The sequence below is a fragment of the Ornithorhynchus anatinus genome, chromosome 10, assembly GCF_004115215.2.
Source record: "Ornithorhynchus anatinus isolate Pmale09 chromosome 10, mOrnAna1.pri.v4, whole genome shotgun sequence".
NCBI classification, from domain to species: Eukaryota; Metazoa; Chordata; class Mammalia; order Monotremata; family Ornithorhynchidae; genus Ornithorhynchus; species Ornithorhynchus anatinus.
This window is the reverse complement of record NC_041737.1, coordinates 33374669-33392445: the sequence shown is the minus strand read 5'-3', so window position 1 is coordinate 33392445 and position 17777 is coordinate 33374669.

The window sequence follows — 17777 nt, the reverse complement described above, 5'->3', positions numbered from 1 at the left end:
CGGCGGGATAAGCGAGAATGGGGGATGGTGAGGAGGTGGGTGGCAGAGGAGCGGATCATGCGGGGTGGGCAGTAGAAAGAGAGAAGGGAGGAGAGGTAGGAAGGGGCAAGGTGACAGCCTTTAAGCCTAGAGTGAGAAGTTTTTGTTTTGGGCGGAGGTTGATAGGCAACCACTGGAGGTTTTTAAGAAGGGGAGTGACACGCCCAGAGCGTTTTTGCAGGAAGATGAGCCGGGCAGCAGAGTGAAGAATAGACTGGAGTGGGGAGAGAGAGGAGTAAGGGAGATCAGAGAGCAGGCTAACACAGTAATCTAGCCGGGATATTACGAGAGCCTGTAGCAGTAAGAGCCATTTGGGTGGAGAGGAAAGGGTAGATCTTGGCGATACTATAAAGGTGAGACCGGCAGGTTTTGGTGACAGATTGGATGTGTGGGGTGAATGAGAGAGCCGAGTCAAAGATGACACCGAGGTTGTGGGCCTGAGAGACAGGAAGGATGGTCGTACCATCCACAGTGATGGAGCTCCAGCAGCCAGTGCTCTAGGAAGGCAGCCTAACTCAGGGGTAAAACAATAGACTCCAGCTCCAACCATTCAGTCCCTGTCTCCCCACCCCTCAAAAACCTCCAGTGGTTGCCCATTCACCTCTGCATCAAACAGAAGTTCCTTACCATCAGCATTAAGCTCTCAACCAATTCTCCCCCTCCTACTTTTCCTCACTGATCTATTACAAATCCCAGCCTAAGACATTTCGCTCCTCTGATGCCAACCTACTCACTGTATCTTGATCTCATCCATCTTGCCACTGACCCCTTGCTCAGGTCCTCCCTCCCTCTATCTGGAACTCCCTCCTGCTTCATATCTGACAGACCCCCTCCCCCTGACACACTCTTCCCACCTTCAAAGTCTTATTAAAATCCTATCTCCAAGAGGCTGTCTCAATTTAGGCCTCTTTTACCCTATTTTCCCTTCTTCATTGCCTATGAACTTATATCTGTACCCTTTAAACACTTGCTATATATTTGATATACACCCTCACCCTCCTATACCCTTATGGATATATTTCCATAATTTAATGTCTGTCTCCCCCTCTAGGCTGTAAGCTCCTTGAGGGCAGGGAACATATCTACCAACTGTATCGTATTCTCCCAAATGCTTAGTACAATGTTCTGCACACAGAAAGTGCTTAATATATGCCATTGATTATTACTCTTCAGCCCAGCAGGCGCTACTCCAAGTTCTACTGAAGGAGCGTGCTAAAAGAGGGTATGTTAGTTTGCTTCAGATACCAATTGGATCTCTGCTGCTCAGAAATGGCTTACTTTTACATTTTACTTTTACCTTATAGATATTATTTTATGTCTTCATCCTGGCCTAGCAGGCTTTTTGATGGATAGAGTTCTACCAGTAATAATGGTAGTATTAATAATAACAATAATAATTATGGTATTCATTAGGCACTTACTATGTGCTAGGCACTGTTCTAACCCTGGAATGGAGACAAGTAAATCAGGTTAGACACAGTCCCTGTCCCAGAGAAGCAGCATGGCCTACTGGCAAGAGCATGGGCTTGGGAGTCAGAGAATGTGGGTTCTAATCCCAGCCCCACCACTTGTCTGCTGTATGACTTTGGGCAAGCCATATAACTTCTCTGTGCCTCAGTCACCTCATCTGTAAAATGGGGAGTAAAATGTAAAAAGGGGTATGTGAGCCCCTATGGGACAGGGACTGTGTCCAACTTGATTACCTTGTATCTGCCCTAGCTCTTGGCACATAGTAAGTGCTTTAAAAATACCATTATTATTATTATTATTGTTTTTAGAGATATATAAGGAAAAAAGAAAACAGCAAGAACAAAAATCATAAAAAACAAGGCAAGGGGTAAATACAAAAATAAAAATACAAGCCATAGGGTAATGTGACTAGAAGACAGTGTGTTGGGGCTTTTCATGACTCAGAGAGTAATGGTCACAGCCCCAGAGCGAGGTTCTCAAATAAAAGATTGAAAAGTACGGGGCTCAGCATTTGGGAAGTGAATGTACACCCCCTGGCTCTGCCTTCAACTTACTGCATGACTTTAAGTAAGCTTTTTAATCGATCTGGACCTCTATGTCTCTTTCCAAATTACCCATCCACCCATACTGAAGGCAGAAGGTGACCACTATGAACACTGGGAGACCACCTGCCAAATTCCCACATTGAAGGGCATGCTAACAAATGCAATGACAAACTTGTCTGACTGAGAGGGTGGCACAATAAAGCAATATGTGGGCTAGGGAAGAGTTGACCCAACTGCTGTGAGTCATCCTGAGGAGTGCATTCATTCATTCACTCATTCATTCAATAATATTTATTGAGCACTTACTATGTGCAGAGCACTGTATTAAGCGCTTGGAATGTACAATTTGGCAACAGAGACAATCCCTGCCCACTGAGGGGCTTACACTCTAATCGGGGGAGACAGACAAAACCAAGACAACAATAGCAAGAAGTAGAATCATGTCTGCTCAGGTTCTGCGATGCCAGTGGCAGAGGTTAAAAGATTTCCCTTGCTGACACCTGGCCGGGGATATCGTCTCTACTTTCACCCACGTGGGCTTCTCCATCCCAACCTGCTACCTTCTCACCTTCCTATTGTCCTAGATTTTATGGTGAAACTAAGGAATATGCCATTGCACTGTTGGTGATGGAAGCTGTCTACTAGATGAGTGTTGTGTCTCTGGGAAGTATTGATTCCCCCCCTGCCAAAATTATTCTGTTTATTTTATCAATAGGTTTAATACCATACACTGAATGTTCCCAATCTTTCTTAGGGATCTGTTCAGTTGGACTATAGGGAAGCACACAGGTTTGATTCCAGACTCAATCGATCAAGTATGTACTGAGAGCTTATTGTTAGCAAAGCTTTGAATGCCATCCCTCCTCACCTCCGCCAAACTAACTCTCTTCCCCTCTTCAAAGCCCTACTGAGAGCTCACCTCCAAGAGGCCTTCCCAGACTGAGCTTCCCCTTTTCCCTCTGCTCCCTCTGCTGCCTCTCATTCTAAGCTAAGCCCCCTTTCCCCCCTTTCCCTCTGCTCCTCCCCCTCCCTTCACCACTGTGTTCATTTGTATATATTTTTATTACCCTATTTATTTTGTTAATGAGGTATACATCCCCTTGATTCTACTTATTGCAATTAAGTTGTCTTATTTTTGTCTGTCTGTCTCCCCCGATTAGACTGTAAGCCCATCAAAGGAGAGGGATTGTCTCTATCTGTTGCCTAATTGTACATTCCAAGCACTTAGTACAGTGCTCTGCACATAGTAAGCACTCAATAAATACTATTGAATGAATGAATGAATGAATGAATGAATGAATGAACTAAGCACTTGGGAGAGTACAATAGAACAGGGTTGGAAGGTGTGATACCTGCCTGCTAGAAGCTTACCGTCTACTGGGGTTCACAGAGATTAAGTTTGGAATAGGGGAAAGAGTAGAGAATAAGAATGTGTACATGAGTGCTGTGGGGCTGGAGTGAGTATCAACAGTGCTTAAAGGGTATACAGCCAAATGCTAAGTAGGGAGAAGCAGTATGGCGTAGTGGATAGAACACGGGCCTGGGAGTCAGAAGGTCATGGGTATAACCCCGGCTCTGTCACTTTCATTCAATACAATTCATTCACTCAATCATATTTATTGTTTACTGTGGCAAAGCACTGCACTAAGCACTTGGGAGAGCACAATACAACAACAGACATATTCCTGCCCACAACAAGTTCACAGTCTAGAGGGAGAAACAGACATTAATATAAATAAATAAATAAATAAAGAACAGCTACATGCAGATATATACATATGTGCTGTAGAGATGGGAGGGAGGGTGAATGAAGGAGCAAGTAACGGCAGCGCAGAAAGGAATGGGAGAAGAGGAGAGGAGGGCTTAGTCAGGGAATGCTTCTTGGAGTAGATGTGCCTTCAATAAGTTTTGAAGTTGGGAGAGCAATTATCTGCCTGATATGAGGAGCGAGGACGTTTCAGCCCAGAGGTAGGATGTGGGTGAGAGGTTGGAGATGAGATAGACAAGATCGAGGTACAGTGAGAAGATTAGCATTAGAGGAATGAAGTGTATGGGCTGGGTTGTAGTAGAGTAGTGAAGTGAGGTAGGAAGGGTCAATGTGATTAACTGTCTTAAAGTCAATGGTGAGGAGTTTTTGTTAGATGCGGAGATGGATGGGCAACCACTGGAGTTCCTTGAGGAGTGGGGAAACTTGTCTGCTGTGTGACTTTGTGCAATCCACTTTATTTCTCTGCGACTCAGTTACCTCATCTGTAAAATGGGGACTGACACTGTGAGACCCATGTGGGACAAGTACTGTGCCCTACCTGATTTGCTTGTTTCCACCCTAGTGCTTAGCACAGTACCTGGCTGGTACAATGCCTGGCTTAACAAATACCACAATTATTATTATTATTGTACAGTCAATATTGTGGGGAGGGCATAAAGGGGAAATACTGGACTTATTCTGGGAAAGCTTCTTGGCAGATATATAATTTTAGGAAGGTTTTGAAGGTGGAGAGAGTGGTGGACTGTCAGATAGAAAGTTGGGGGGAGTTCCAAGCCAGAGGGAGGATGTGGGCAAGGAGTCAGTAGTGGGGTAGAGAAGATCGAGATACAGAGAGTACGTTGGTGTTTGAAAAATTTAGTGTGTAGTATTGTTAATCACTTACTATGTGTCAAGAACTGAACAAATCACTGAGGTAGATACAAGATAATCAGATCCCACATAGGAGTCACAGTCTATGTAGGAGGGAGAACAGGTTTTGGATCCTCATTTTGCTGATGAGGTAACTGAAGCAGAGAGAAGCTAAGTGACTTGCCCAAGGTCACACAAGAGAAAAGGGCAGAGCTGGGATTAGAACCCAGCTCCTCTGACTCCCAGGCCTAATCTCTATCCACTAGACTACCCTGCATCTATAGTAAAGTAGTAGAAAATCACTCTGCTTCTCAAATAGGAAATCAACGGTAGGAGGGAGTAAGCTGATTGAGAGCCTTGAAGCCTAACCTGGAGGTAGAATGTTGCCAGTGTTGTGGTTCTTCATCATTTTTATCATGTTTGAGGAGGCAGATTTCTCCCCCACTTCCCAAGCCCCGAATACTCCTCCCACCTCCCAGCAGGACCCCAACAGCTCTTGTGGGGTGTAGCTGGTGGCCGTACAGCTGAGGCTGGGAAAGCTCTAAAGCTCTATGCCACCATGGCCCGTCAAACCAGCATCAAAACGGGTTACCCACAAGTGTCAGATTCCCTGTCTGGTTTCTGATTCTCAAATGGGCCAAGGAAAGGCCAGTGTCATCATCTCCTGCCAATATTGCAGGTCTCAAAAGGAAAGCAACCAGGAAGCAAGCCTCTGGGAGAGGCCCTGCAGCAGACCAGAGAGGTCCAAGAATCCCAGGAGGGCCTGCAGCAGGACAACGAGGACCAGAACCCTGGGAGGGTCTGTGGCAGAACAGCAAGGTCCAGAACCCCAGGAGGAACTGCAGCAAGAGAGTGAGATCCAGAACCCAGGAGGACCTTTCATTCATTCATTCAATAGTATTTATTGAGCGCTTACTATGTGCAGAGCACTGTACTAAGCGCTTGGAATGAACAAGTCGGCAACAGATACAGTCCCTGCCGTTTGACGGGCTTACAGTCTAATCGGGGGAGACGGACAGACAAGAACAATGGCAATAAATAGAGTCAAGGGGAAGAACATCTTGTAAAAACAAGGACAGCAAGATCCAGAACCCCAGGACAGCGAGAAGCAGAATGGGTTAGTGGATAAAGCACTTGAGTCAACAGAACATGATTCTAATTCCAGCTCTGCCATTTGTCTTCTGTATGACCTTGGGCAACTTCTCTGTGCCTCAGTTACCTCATCTGTAAAATGGGGATTAAAACTGTGAGTCCCATGTGGGACATGGACTGTGTCCAACCTAATTAGCTTGTATCTACCCCAGCACTTAGTATAGTGCCTGGCACATAGTAAACACTTAATAAATACCTTAGAAAATAAATAAATACATACATGCATGCATACATAAAAATCCTGGGAGAGCCTGCAACAGGACAGTGAGATCCAGAAGCCCAGGAGGATCTGCAGTGGAACAGAGATTCAGAACCCCAGGAAGACCTGTGGCAGGACAGCAAGATCCTAAACCCTGGGAGAGCCTGCTGCAGGACAAAGATTCAGAACTCTGGGAGGGCCTGAGGTAGGATAGCAAGATCCAGAATCTTGGAAGGGCCTGAGACAGAGCTGGATCTCACTGCCCCTAACTTGGCCTGGGCATCCAGCTGGACAAAGCAGATCCCGGGCCCAGCCTCCCTCTTCATCCTGGCTTCCACATGCCACCTCCTCCTAAGGCTTCCCCCTGCCACCCGACCTCCCTCCCCTGCCACCTACCGCTGGCTCTCCCGACCCAACTCTCCAGTAGAGTCCAAGGGATCCCTGGGGCAGAAAGCTGAAGGTCCCAGACCGGGACTCCAGTGGTAGCACCCATTCCGAGACTGTGAGACCTCTCCGGGCACCTACCGGGCGGCTTTCCCTGCCAGTTCTAGACAGGTCTCAGTGGAATAACATTCTGGCCACCTGAGATGGGTATTCCCGGAGGTGACAGAGGGATGGATACTAACCACGGTTCCACAAAACGCTCTGTCGAATCGGGGCGACGACTTGAAATTGGAGGAGGAGGAAGCGGCTCTTTCGGGCTCGAGGCGGCCTGAACGAAGCCCCGGAGCTCCCTGTTGGCCCATGGTTGACATGTCCTGAGCGAGCCGTGATGCCCTCTGCTGGCCAAAGATTGGCGTGAGTCGCAGCGTCCTCTACCGTAGGATGATCGTTGTGTTCATAGCGAGCCATATCGCCGTCTGCCGGCCGGTACTGGGCATGACCCTCCCTTGGTCCACACATTTGATCTGTTCACGGGGAAGGGCACTTAATATGCGCCAAAGGCTGTGTCCCATACAGAGTTCACAATATTAGAGAGGGGAAGAACATATAATAATAAATGGCATTTGATTGATTAATCTTAGATGAGGCACAGAGATGTTAAGTGACTCGGTGGCAGAGATGAAGGTGGAACCCAGACTCCAGACTCCCTGACACATGCTCTTTCCACTAGGCCATATTGCCACTCATTTTAGAAGATCCAGTCACTGCCCTGAAAGGGTTTATAATCTAGCAGGGGAGACAGACACAAAAATAAAGGACAGATGGGGGAAAGAGAGGATATGTGGTGGAAGAAAATTCATTCAATCATATTTATTGAGTGCTTACTGTGTGCAAGAAAATGCTTTAGAATGTGTAAGTCAATATGTACAAAAGGGCTCCAGGTTTGGACATCAAGCCAGAATGGGCCTGGACTCCCTGATTCCGACCCACGGTTCCAGTTCCATGGCCACCCCTCCCCTTGGAGGCCTCCTCAGGCTCACAACTCTGTCAACCTCAGGCCTGCCCCAACCTCAGGCCAACCCCCAGCCACCAGCCCAACCTGACAGGGACCCACGGAACATTTTGCGGCAGGGTACCCAAACATGCATCAAGAATATTATAGTAGTAAAACAGAAAATAGTAAGGAAGCCAAGTAGAAAGAGCATGGACCTGGGAGCCAGAGGATCCGGGTTCTAATCCTAGTTCTACCACTTGCCTCCGTACTCCCAGGCTCATACTTTATCCACTAGACCATCTACTTCTCCTACATACCTGTCCTTACCTATCTCCCGGCCCCTCACTCACCCTCATCTCCTACACCCTCACCCTCCCCATCAGCTGTACCCCCTCATCCATATCTGAACCCATGTCTGTACCCTCACATCTGCCCTCCTCATCCATCTCCTCATGCCCTTACCCACATCCTTCACCTACACTCACCTCACCCATATCTGCACCCATGAAGCAGCGTGGCTCAGTGGAAAGAGCACAGTCTTGGGAGTCAGAGGTCGTGGGTTTGAATCCCTGCTCTGCCACTTGTCAGCTATGTGACTGTGGGCAAGTCACTTAACTTCTCTGTGCCTCAGTTACCTCATCTGTCAAATGGGGATTAAGACTGTGAGCCTCACACGGGACAACCTGATGACCCTGTATCCACCCCAGCGCTTAGAACAGTGCTCTGCACATAGTAAGCGCTTAACAAATACCAACATTATTATTATTACCCTCACACTTGCCATCACTCATCCCCCAAACCCTCTTCACCTGCCTCCATCACCTACAATCTCCTTGCCCATATCATCATCCATGTCTATACCCTCATCCCCGGCCCCCTATGCATGCCCCATGCCTTTACCTACATCATCACCTGCACCTACCCTCACCCTCACCTGCACCCATGTCTTCACCCTCCCACCTCAACCATCTCCTGCATTCTCACCTGCCCCCATCACCTGCACCTCCCCATACCTGCACCTATGGCCACAACCTCACACCTGGCCCTCTCACCCATCTCCTTCTCCACCATTACCTGCACCCCTTTTCACCCATACATGCACGCATGTCAGCACACTCACGCCTTTCCTCACCCCCACTCCTACACCATCACACAAATATATACCCCAAAATACACAGAACATGCAGGAACTACACAAACTCACTCATAGAAACTCACCCGTACGCCCAGGTATGATCAGAAACACACACACATATGGGGCACACACTCATGAAAGGTGGGGCAGGGGAGAGGAATCCACAAATGAAGTCAAGGCACAGTACATATCCTGGGGAAGATAGTGGTGACAGTGACACTTCGGGGTGGATCAGAAGATCTGAAAGAGGCCCTGGGCTCAGTGGGAGGAGGCAGGTGACAGTCCAGCCTTGCCTCCAGTGGTAATACCTTTAAATCCTGCCATTACTACTGCTCTTATTACTTCATCTTCATGAGGCACCTGAGAATCCCTGTCCCCCACAGCACCCTCCTTTTCCCCCCTCCCCCCACCACCACCACCTCAACCCTTGGCAGGAGGTCACCTGCTGGTCAGGGAGATTCAGAATTGCCAACCCAGACAAGTTCTCAAGTGCCCTGGGCCAGGAGCTCAAGTCACTTCAGCTATAGGGCCCTTTGATGGGGAGTCGCTGGTGGAGATGGAAGGGATATGATGAAAGGTTCCCAAGGTGCCACCAGGGAGGCATTTCCACCCCTCTTCTGGGTTTAAAGTAGTTTAGGGGGGAAAGCCCATTGTGGGCAGGGATTGTCTCATTTTTTCTGTCCTGTACTTTTCAAGCACTTAGTACAGTGCTCTGCACAAAGTAACCTGCTCAATAAATATGATTGAATGAATGAATACATAGCCCAGTGAGGTGGGAAGAAGAGGGAGATGGACTCTTCCAACCTGCCTACACCCTGATAGCTGGTCCTGGGCTGACCAAATCAGGCACCCTAACTGAGGATCCAGGCACCTGTAGGTCAGGCCTCACCTAACCAGGCTCCATCAGCTAAACTTCAAGACCCGGGGATGCCAGGATGCTAGCCTGCTGAGCCCCACACCAGCAGTCCAGAAAGTCTCCTGCAGGAGAGGAAAATCTCCTCTGGGAAGCTCTACTCTGATTGCTGTTCTTCCTGGAGGTTGGGGCTGCAGGACCCCACACCCCATCCCTTCCCTGGAGAGGCAGGGCTCTGTGGATTTGCCTGCTCTGACCAGCTTAGGCCCTTTTGGCTTTGACTGGGTTTAGGCCAGCTCCCTCCTGCTCTGGACATTGGGCTGAAGACACTTGTTCAGTTACTGGCTGCTGTGGTCATTGCGTCAAGGGAGCCTTGTGGGAGTGAAAACCACAGAAATAAAGTCACGTATCTGCCATAACGCTTTCTCTCCCAACTAAGTCCTGTCTAAAACATTTCAGACATTTCAGGATGGCAGCAGCCCAAAGAACTCATCCAGGGCTGCCAGAAAAAACCGACTTGGCCCAAATTACATAGGAAAGTGTTTCTCATTCTTATTAACATTCTCTTTTCCTTTCTTTTTTGGTCTTCTTTTAGGATTTGTCTCTGGGGTGTCACCTGTCACCCCAGGATGGGTTCATTCAGTAATCAGTGTGGCGAGAGAGAGAGAGAGAGACCGTGAACAGATAAGTTTTTTTATATAAAATTTATTCCACGAGGCAAATTGAATTATTTGATTATTTTGGATAATCTCCCTTTCGGGAGGAAGATGGATATTTAATGATATTAAAGCTTCCCTATGGGGAGGAATGTACTTATGTATTACTTGCGTGTGGTAAAACCCCCAGGTCCCACCCAGGAGGAATTAACATCTTGCCTGCTTCTTGCTCTGTGTGTGCTTCCTCGTGATTCAAAGCAACTACCTTTTATCTGCCTTAGGCATCACAGCTGTGGCTCTACATGGCAGTTATTGATTGATCCAGGCCCGATACTGGGTCCTGCCAAAACCATACCCAAACCAGAGCCACAGACGCAAATGAGAAGACTGGGTACTTTTAAGTCCTTTAAATGAAAGAATACCATTAGGCCACCTTGGAAGGGATCGTATCACTTATTGCTAATTACAGGAACTGCGATAAAGTGTCGAGGACAGATGACCTGGATCCACACATCTCATGGTTGTATGAATTTATGAAAAATAACCACCTCTGGAGAAACCGCAGAACTAATGGGACACTGATACCCAGCAGTGATTCTTGACCTTGAGGCTAGCACTATTCCTCAGGTTCTGTAAAGATCCTGTTGAACCCTTAATAGTGGCCCCAGTTATCGCCTAGGTCTATCTGTACAATTTGGGAAGTATATGCATCCACCTGGCCCCAAATCACTCGCTCCCACTCAGAGTGGTATTGGGTCTGTGACATCCAAATTTTTTCCACCCTATGGAGTAGAGCTATACATGGCATAAGTGGCTTTACCAAATTAATAGAAGCAATTCTTAACTGAACAAGCGAAGTCTAATCTTATTAAGAAGGGTGTGCAGGTCACCACCTGGTTGCCCTACAGAACTGTATGATTTTAGACATGCTGCTCACAGCTCAAGGTGGGGACTTGTGTTTTCAGTGGTGCACCATATTGTATATACTTCCCTGATAACTTTTGCAATCTTACAGCTCTTTGAGAGGGCCTATCTCAGTTAGACAAGGGGCTTTAGGAAGCATGTGAAACCTCCCAAGATTGGGGAGAATTGTGATCTATTATCATGTCTTGTTTCTGCAGTGTGAGGGGCTGGGCTAAGAGCATACTCCAGCTCCTAGGTCTGGGTACCCTCCTAGTCCTGATGGCTTGCTTTTTCTTGTTTACACTTTAAGGCATTGCTATACCTTAATTGTTATTATACATGTATGCAAGAGTCTGCTAATGCAAATAAGATGGAAGGTATACTTTCCATAAACCCTAAAGAAAAACAAGGACAAGGAAACATCCACAGATAAGGAAATCCCAAAAGTCATGCCCCAAAGCCTGCTTCTTGATCAAACCAAAGGGATCTGTCCGCTAAGCTACTCTGTGATGGTAGTGATCGGGTCGGGTCAATATCATGAGAAAGTAAGCTGCCTAAATTGGGACAATGTCCAGGACCAGCTGAAGTGAATTGAGAACAGAATTTTCTGTGGTGATGCCATCGAGGCATCAAAGGGGGGAATGTGAAAACCAACTCTTAACCAGCCTTATTCCATTTTGTTTCAGTCTCCATTTTGCATTATCTACCTTTTTATTCATTCATTCATTCAATCGTATTTATTAAGCACTTACTATGTGCAGAGCACTATACTAAGTGCTTGGGAAAGAGCAATACAACAATAAACAGTGACATTCCCTACCCACAATGAGCTCACAGTCTAGATGGGGGGAGACAGACATTAATACAAACGGTGCCTCAGTTACCTCATCTGTAAAATGGGGATTAAGACTGTGAGCCCCACGTGGGACAACCTGATTCCCTTGTGTCTACCCCAGCGCTTAGAACAGTGCTCGGCACATAGTAAGCGCTTAACAAATACCAACATTATTATTATTATTAAATAAAATTACAGATAAATACTTAAGTGCTGTGGGGCTGGTGGGGGGTGCTGGGAAGAGCAAAGAGAGCAAGTCAAGGTGACGCAGAAGGGACTGGGAGATGAGGAAAAGTGGGGCTTAGACAGGGAAGGCCTCTTGGAGGAGATGTGCCTTCAATAAGGCTTTGAAGGTGGGGGAGAGTAATTGTCCTTTGGATTTCAGGAGGGAGGGCATTCCAGGCCAGCAGCCGAATGTGTGCAGTGAGACAGGTGAGATCAGGGCATAGTGAGAAATTTAGCACTAGTTGATGGGCAACTGCTGGAGATTTGGGGCAGCGGGTTGTGGGGGGTGGGGGCAGCATGTCCTGAATGTTTTTGTAGAAAGATGATCTGGGCAGCAGAGCGAAGTATGGACTGGAGTGGGGAGAGACAGAGGTTGGGAAGTCAGCAAGGAGGCTGTTGCGGTAATCTAGGCGGGATGGGATAAGTGATTGTATTAACATGGTTAATACAAATTTGGATGGAGAGGAAAAGGCAGGTATGCTGTGAAGGCAGGACCAATAAGGCAGGATTTGGTGTTGGATTGAATATGTGGGTTGAATGAGAGAGAAGTCAAGGCTAAAGCTGAGGTGATGGGCCTGTGAGACGGGAAGGATGGTGCTACTGTCTATAGTGAAGGAAATGTCAGGGAGAGGACAGAGTTTGGGTGGGAAGATAAGGAGCTCTGTTTTGGACATGTTAAGTTTGAGGTGACGGAGGACATCCAAGTAGATGTCTTGAAGGCAGGAGATGTGAGCCTGGAGAGAGGGAGACAGGTCAGGGGAGGAGATATAGATTTGGGTATCATCTCCATAGAAGTGATAGTTGAAGCCATGGGAGCAAATGAGTTCTCCAAGGGAGTGAGTGTAGATGGAGAATAGAAGGGGATCAAGAACTGAACCTTGAAGGACACCCACAGTTAAGGGGTCGGAGGCAAAGGAGGAGTCCACGAATGAGAATGAATGGCCAGAGAGATGAGAACCAGTAAAGGACAGAGTCAGTGAAACCAAGATTGAATAACATCAATTCAATGGAAATAAATTTCCAAGAGAAGGGAGTCATCCACAGTGAGGCAACTGAGAGGTCGAGGGGGATTAGGATGAATTAGAGGCCATAGGATTTGGCAAGTAGGAGATCACTGGTGACCTTTGAGAGGGGTTTCTGTGGAGTGAAGGGGACGGAAGCCAGATTGGAGGGGGTCTAGGAGAGAGTTTCAGGAGAGGAATTTGAGACAGAGGGTGTAAACGACTCAAGGAATTTGGAGAGGAATGGTAGATGGGGCAATAACTGGAGGGAGCCGTGTGGGGTCAAGGAAGGGTTTTTTTAAGATGGGGAGACATAGGCATATTTGAAGAAAGTGGGGAAGAAGCCTTTGGAGAATGAGTGGTTGAAGATGGTTGTTGGGGAGGGAAGGAGGGAGAGAGAGTTTTGATGAGGTACAAAGGAATGGAGTCTGATGTGCATGTGGAGTGGGTGGAATTTGAGAAGAGACAGGAACTCCTCTAGAGATATTCCTGGGAAGGATGGGAGAGTCGAAGAGGGGGCTGGAAAGGGGAGGGACTGAGGAAGGATAAAGGCGATTTTGGGGAGGTCACACCTGATGGTGTTAATTTTCTTAATAAAGTAGATGGCCAGGTCACTGGGGGCAAGGGATGGGGGAGGCAGGGGACAGGGAGCCTGAGGAGGCAGTTAAATGTCTGCAACAACTGGCTAGGACGATGGCATGGGTGTCAATAAGGGAAGAGAAGTAATTTTGCAGGGGAGAGGAGAAGGCAGAGTTAAAGCACGCAAGGACAAACTTGAAGTGGACAAAGTCATCCTGATATTTACATTTCTGCCAGCAGCATTCTGCGGCTCGAGTACAAGAGCAAAGGAGGTGGACTGTGCAGGTGATTCAGGGCAGTGGGTTAGTGGTATGAAATCGATGAAGGAATGGGGAGCGGGTGAGTTGAGTTCAGTAGAGAGGGCGGTGTTGGTTAACAAGAGCGGATAGATTGAGTATGGAGGCTAAGTGCGGCGTGATGAGTCGAGAAAGTTGAATGGGATCCAGAGATCTGAGGTCGCTGTGGAGGAATAGCACAGATTTACGGGGAGGAGGAATGGAGGAGAGGAGACAAGTGAGAAGGTTGTGGTCAGATAGAGGGGTTGGTGAAGGTAGAGGGTTGTACAGTAGTTAGAGATGATGAGATAAAGTTGGTGAGTGAAGGAGGAGGGTTGGAGCAGGGGGTCGGCGGAGTTGAGGAGTGATAGAAAGCGGGGAGTAGAGGGGTCATCAGGAATATCTACTTGGATATTGAAGTCCTCAAGGATCAAAATGGGCATGGAAAAAGAGAGAAGAAATGTTAGAAAGGGATCAAAACGTTGAAGTTGGAGGTGGGACCTGGGGGATGGTAGATGACAGCTACTAGTGTCTGGAGGGGGTGGTAATAATAATAATAATAATAATAATAATAATGGTATTTGTTAAGCGCTTACTATGTGCAAAGCACTGTTCTAAGCACTGGGGGGATACAAGGTGATCAGGTTGTCTCACTTGGGGCTCACATGCTTCATCCCCATTTTACAGATGAGGTAACTGAGGCACAGAGAAGTTAAGTGACTTGCCCAAAGTCACACAGCTGGCACGTGGCAGATCTGGGATTAGAACCCATGACTTCTGACTCCCAAGCTCGTGCTCTTTTCACTGAGCCACACTGCTTCTGTAAATAGTGGCAGGTGATATGGGCTTCTGAGGAAGGGAAAGAAAGGGAAGGGAGAGGTGGGATGGTGTGAAAGCAGCACTGAGGTGCAAGAAAGAAACCAACACCTCTTACTTTCCCAGTGAGTCTGAGCAAGTGGGAGAAGAAGAGGACTCTTCTAGAGAGACCAGCAGGGAAGACAGTGTTGTCTGAGGAGAGCCAGGTTTCAGTGATGGAGAGGAGGAATGACTGAGGCAGGAACAGATCAAGAATGAAGGGGAGTTTCTCCATGATGGAGCTGGGGTTCCACAGGTCACATTTGGCAGCAGCCGTGGAAGGGGGAGTTGGATGGGGGGAAAGGGTGCGAGGGGTGGGGAGGGTTTGCATGGGAGTGAGTTGATGGGGTCCGGCGCGGGGGGAGGGGACGAGGTGTGGCTCTGGGACAGGAGGACAGGGATATGGTGGGGAGGATGGGTAGGGGCACAGCAAGGGGAAAGGAAGAGTTGGATGGCAGAAGGGGTAGGGGAGGAGGGTGAGAAGAGAGGATTGGGATGGGCACACAGAAGAGGAAGGATTGAAGGGTCATGGTGAGGTCGGTGGGGTAAACAACAGCAATTGGAACAATTACCACTTAATATACGACAGCAATAACAACATAATCTGGTGATACCCAGAGGAGATGGTTGAATTGTCCTTGGGCCGTTCAGTGTGAAAGACCAGTAACTAGGGGAGCCCTGGGGCTCTAGCTGAATTGTCCCTGGGGTGGGAGAAGGAGGAGTCCAGTGCTCAGAGCAATCCTGAGGAGATGGCTGAATTGTCTTTGGGAGCATGGGGGTGAAGACACCTGAGAAAAAAGTAAAAAACCTGGGTTGGGCAGAGTAGGGGAGAAGGCAGGCAACTTTTGAAATGTACTAATGTATGAACCTGGGCCTTTGTCACCTGGGGGTTAATCAGCCACACCCTGATCCAAGCGCAGGGAAAGAGGGAAGGGGAAGAAAATGGCCCTTTCTCGGCCATGGCATCTTGAGAATGGAATGTCCCACAATTCTGGTTGAGGGAGGGCAGCGGGGCGGGAAGGCAGGAGTGGTTTCAATGGCTGATAGCCTGGTCAGGATGAGGCTGCTTGGAGGAGAGATCTTGGCTTCCTTAGACAGAACTCCGACTCGGGAGATGCTTGATGGTCTGGTCCAGCTTCTGGCCCTTCGAGAGGAGAGATCCTGGCTTCCTTGGGCAGGCCTCAGCCACACCCTCCTCCTGTCGTAGATTAAGAAAACTGGAGCCATACTTAATTGGAGTCTGCTGTTGGTGTGAAGGAACACCACACCCAGCGGGGCTACCTCTTTTACCTTTCAGTGATGAAGTTGAGTCTGCTTTTGGGGCAACAGACTGTATCTGTTCTCACCCTTACAGATCTGTATTATATATTGCAATAAAGAAACCCTTGTGCTAAATTGATGCGACTTAATTTTTTTTGGCCTTGACACCATCCAGCCCAGTCCAGCCAAGACAGTCCAATACAATACAGCCAGTCCAGCAACCCAGCCCAGAAAGCTCAGTAAACCATAGCCCTGCCAGTCAACTATCCAGCCCATACCAAACTGCCCAGTCGGCACAGCCAAACCAGCCGACCTCAGCCTAGCCCAGCCAAAGCATCCTGGACACACCAGTTAAACTCAGACAACTCAGCCCAGCAAGCCCAGCTCAGCCCATCCAGCCCAGTCCAGTTCAACCAACTCCTCAATCCAGACCAGAAAGCTCATGATAGGCCACCCAACCCACACTAGCCAGCCCAGTCCATCCAGTTCAGTCAGCCCAGCCAGCTCAAGCCAGCAGACCCAGCCCAACCCATCCAGTCCACCCAGCACAGCAACCCAGTCCAGAAAGCTCAGGACATGCAAGCCCCACCCAGCTCAGCCAGGCCAGCTATCCCGCCCACAACACCCAGCCCAATCCATCCAGCCTAGATAGCCCAGCTAGCCCCACCCACACCAGCCAACCCAATTCACCTAGCCCAGCCAGGCCAGCTCAATGAAAACCAGCCCAGCCCCACCAGCCAACCAACCTAACCCAGCCCACAGAGCACTGCTTAGCCAGCACAGCACAGCCCAGGCCAACCAGCCCATACAGCCCAGCCCATTCCAGCCTGCCCAGCAACTAAACCTATAAATCTCAGGACAGGACAGCCCAGTCCAGCTCAGCCAGCCCAATTAACCCAGCCCACATCAGCCAGCCCAGCCAACTCAGTCTAGGCCAGCTCAGGCCAGTCAGCCCAACCTAGCAAAATCAACTCAGCCTAGCCCAGTCCAGCAATCCAGCCCAGAAACAAAACAGACCAGCTCTGCCACCCCAGGTCAGCCCAGACCAGAACAGCTCACTCCTCCCAGCCCATCCACCCCAGGACAGCCCATATCATCCCAGCCCGCCCAGCCCAGGATATCACAGGACAGCCAGAACTGCACAGCCAGCGCAGCCAACCCAGCACAGTTCTACCCTGCCTAGCCCAGCCCAGCCCATCCAGCCCTGCCACACTAGCACAGTACATCGCGGCCATGTCCAGACTGGCAGCCCAGTAGCCCAGTAATCCTAGAAAACCCAGCAACTCATCCCAGAAAGCTCAGGAAGGACTTATCATCTCAGTCCAGTCCAGCCCAGCCCAGCCCAGCCTAGCCACCCAGCGATTCCAGTCCACCCTACTCAAGCTAGGTCAACCCAACCTACACCAGCCAACCCAGTTTGGTGCACTGGGGCCAGGCAGCCCAATCAAAAAAACCCAAACATTCCAGCCAAACTCAGACAGCCCAACCCATCAAGATTATGAGCTGGCCTGGGCTGGGTTGGCTGGGCTGGCTGATATGCGCTGGGCTAATTGGGCTGGCTGAGCTGAACCGGGCTGGCCTGTCCTGAGATTTATAGGCTGGGTTCCTGGGCTGGCTGGGATAGGCTTGTCTGTATGGGCTGGTTGGCCTGGGCTGTGCTGTGTTGGCTGAGTAGTCCTCTGTGGGCTGGACTAGGTTGGTAGTCCAGCCCAGCAATCCAGCCCAGAAAGCTCAGAACTGGCCAACTCATCCCAGCCCAGCCAGCTAGCAAAGTCAACCCAGTCCAAAACACTCCAGATA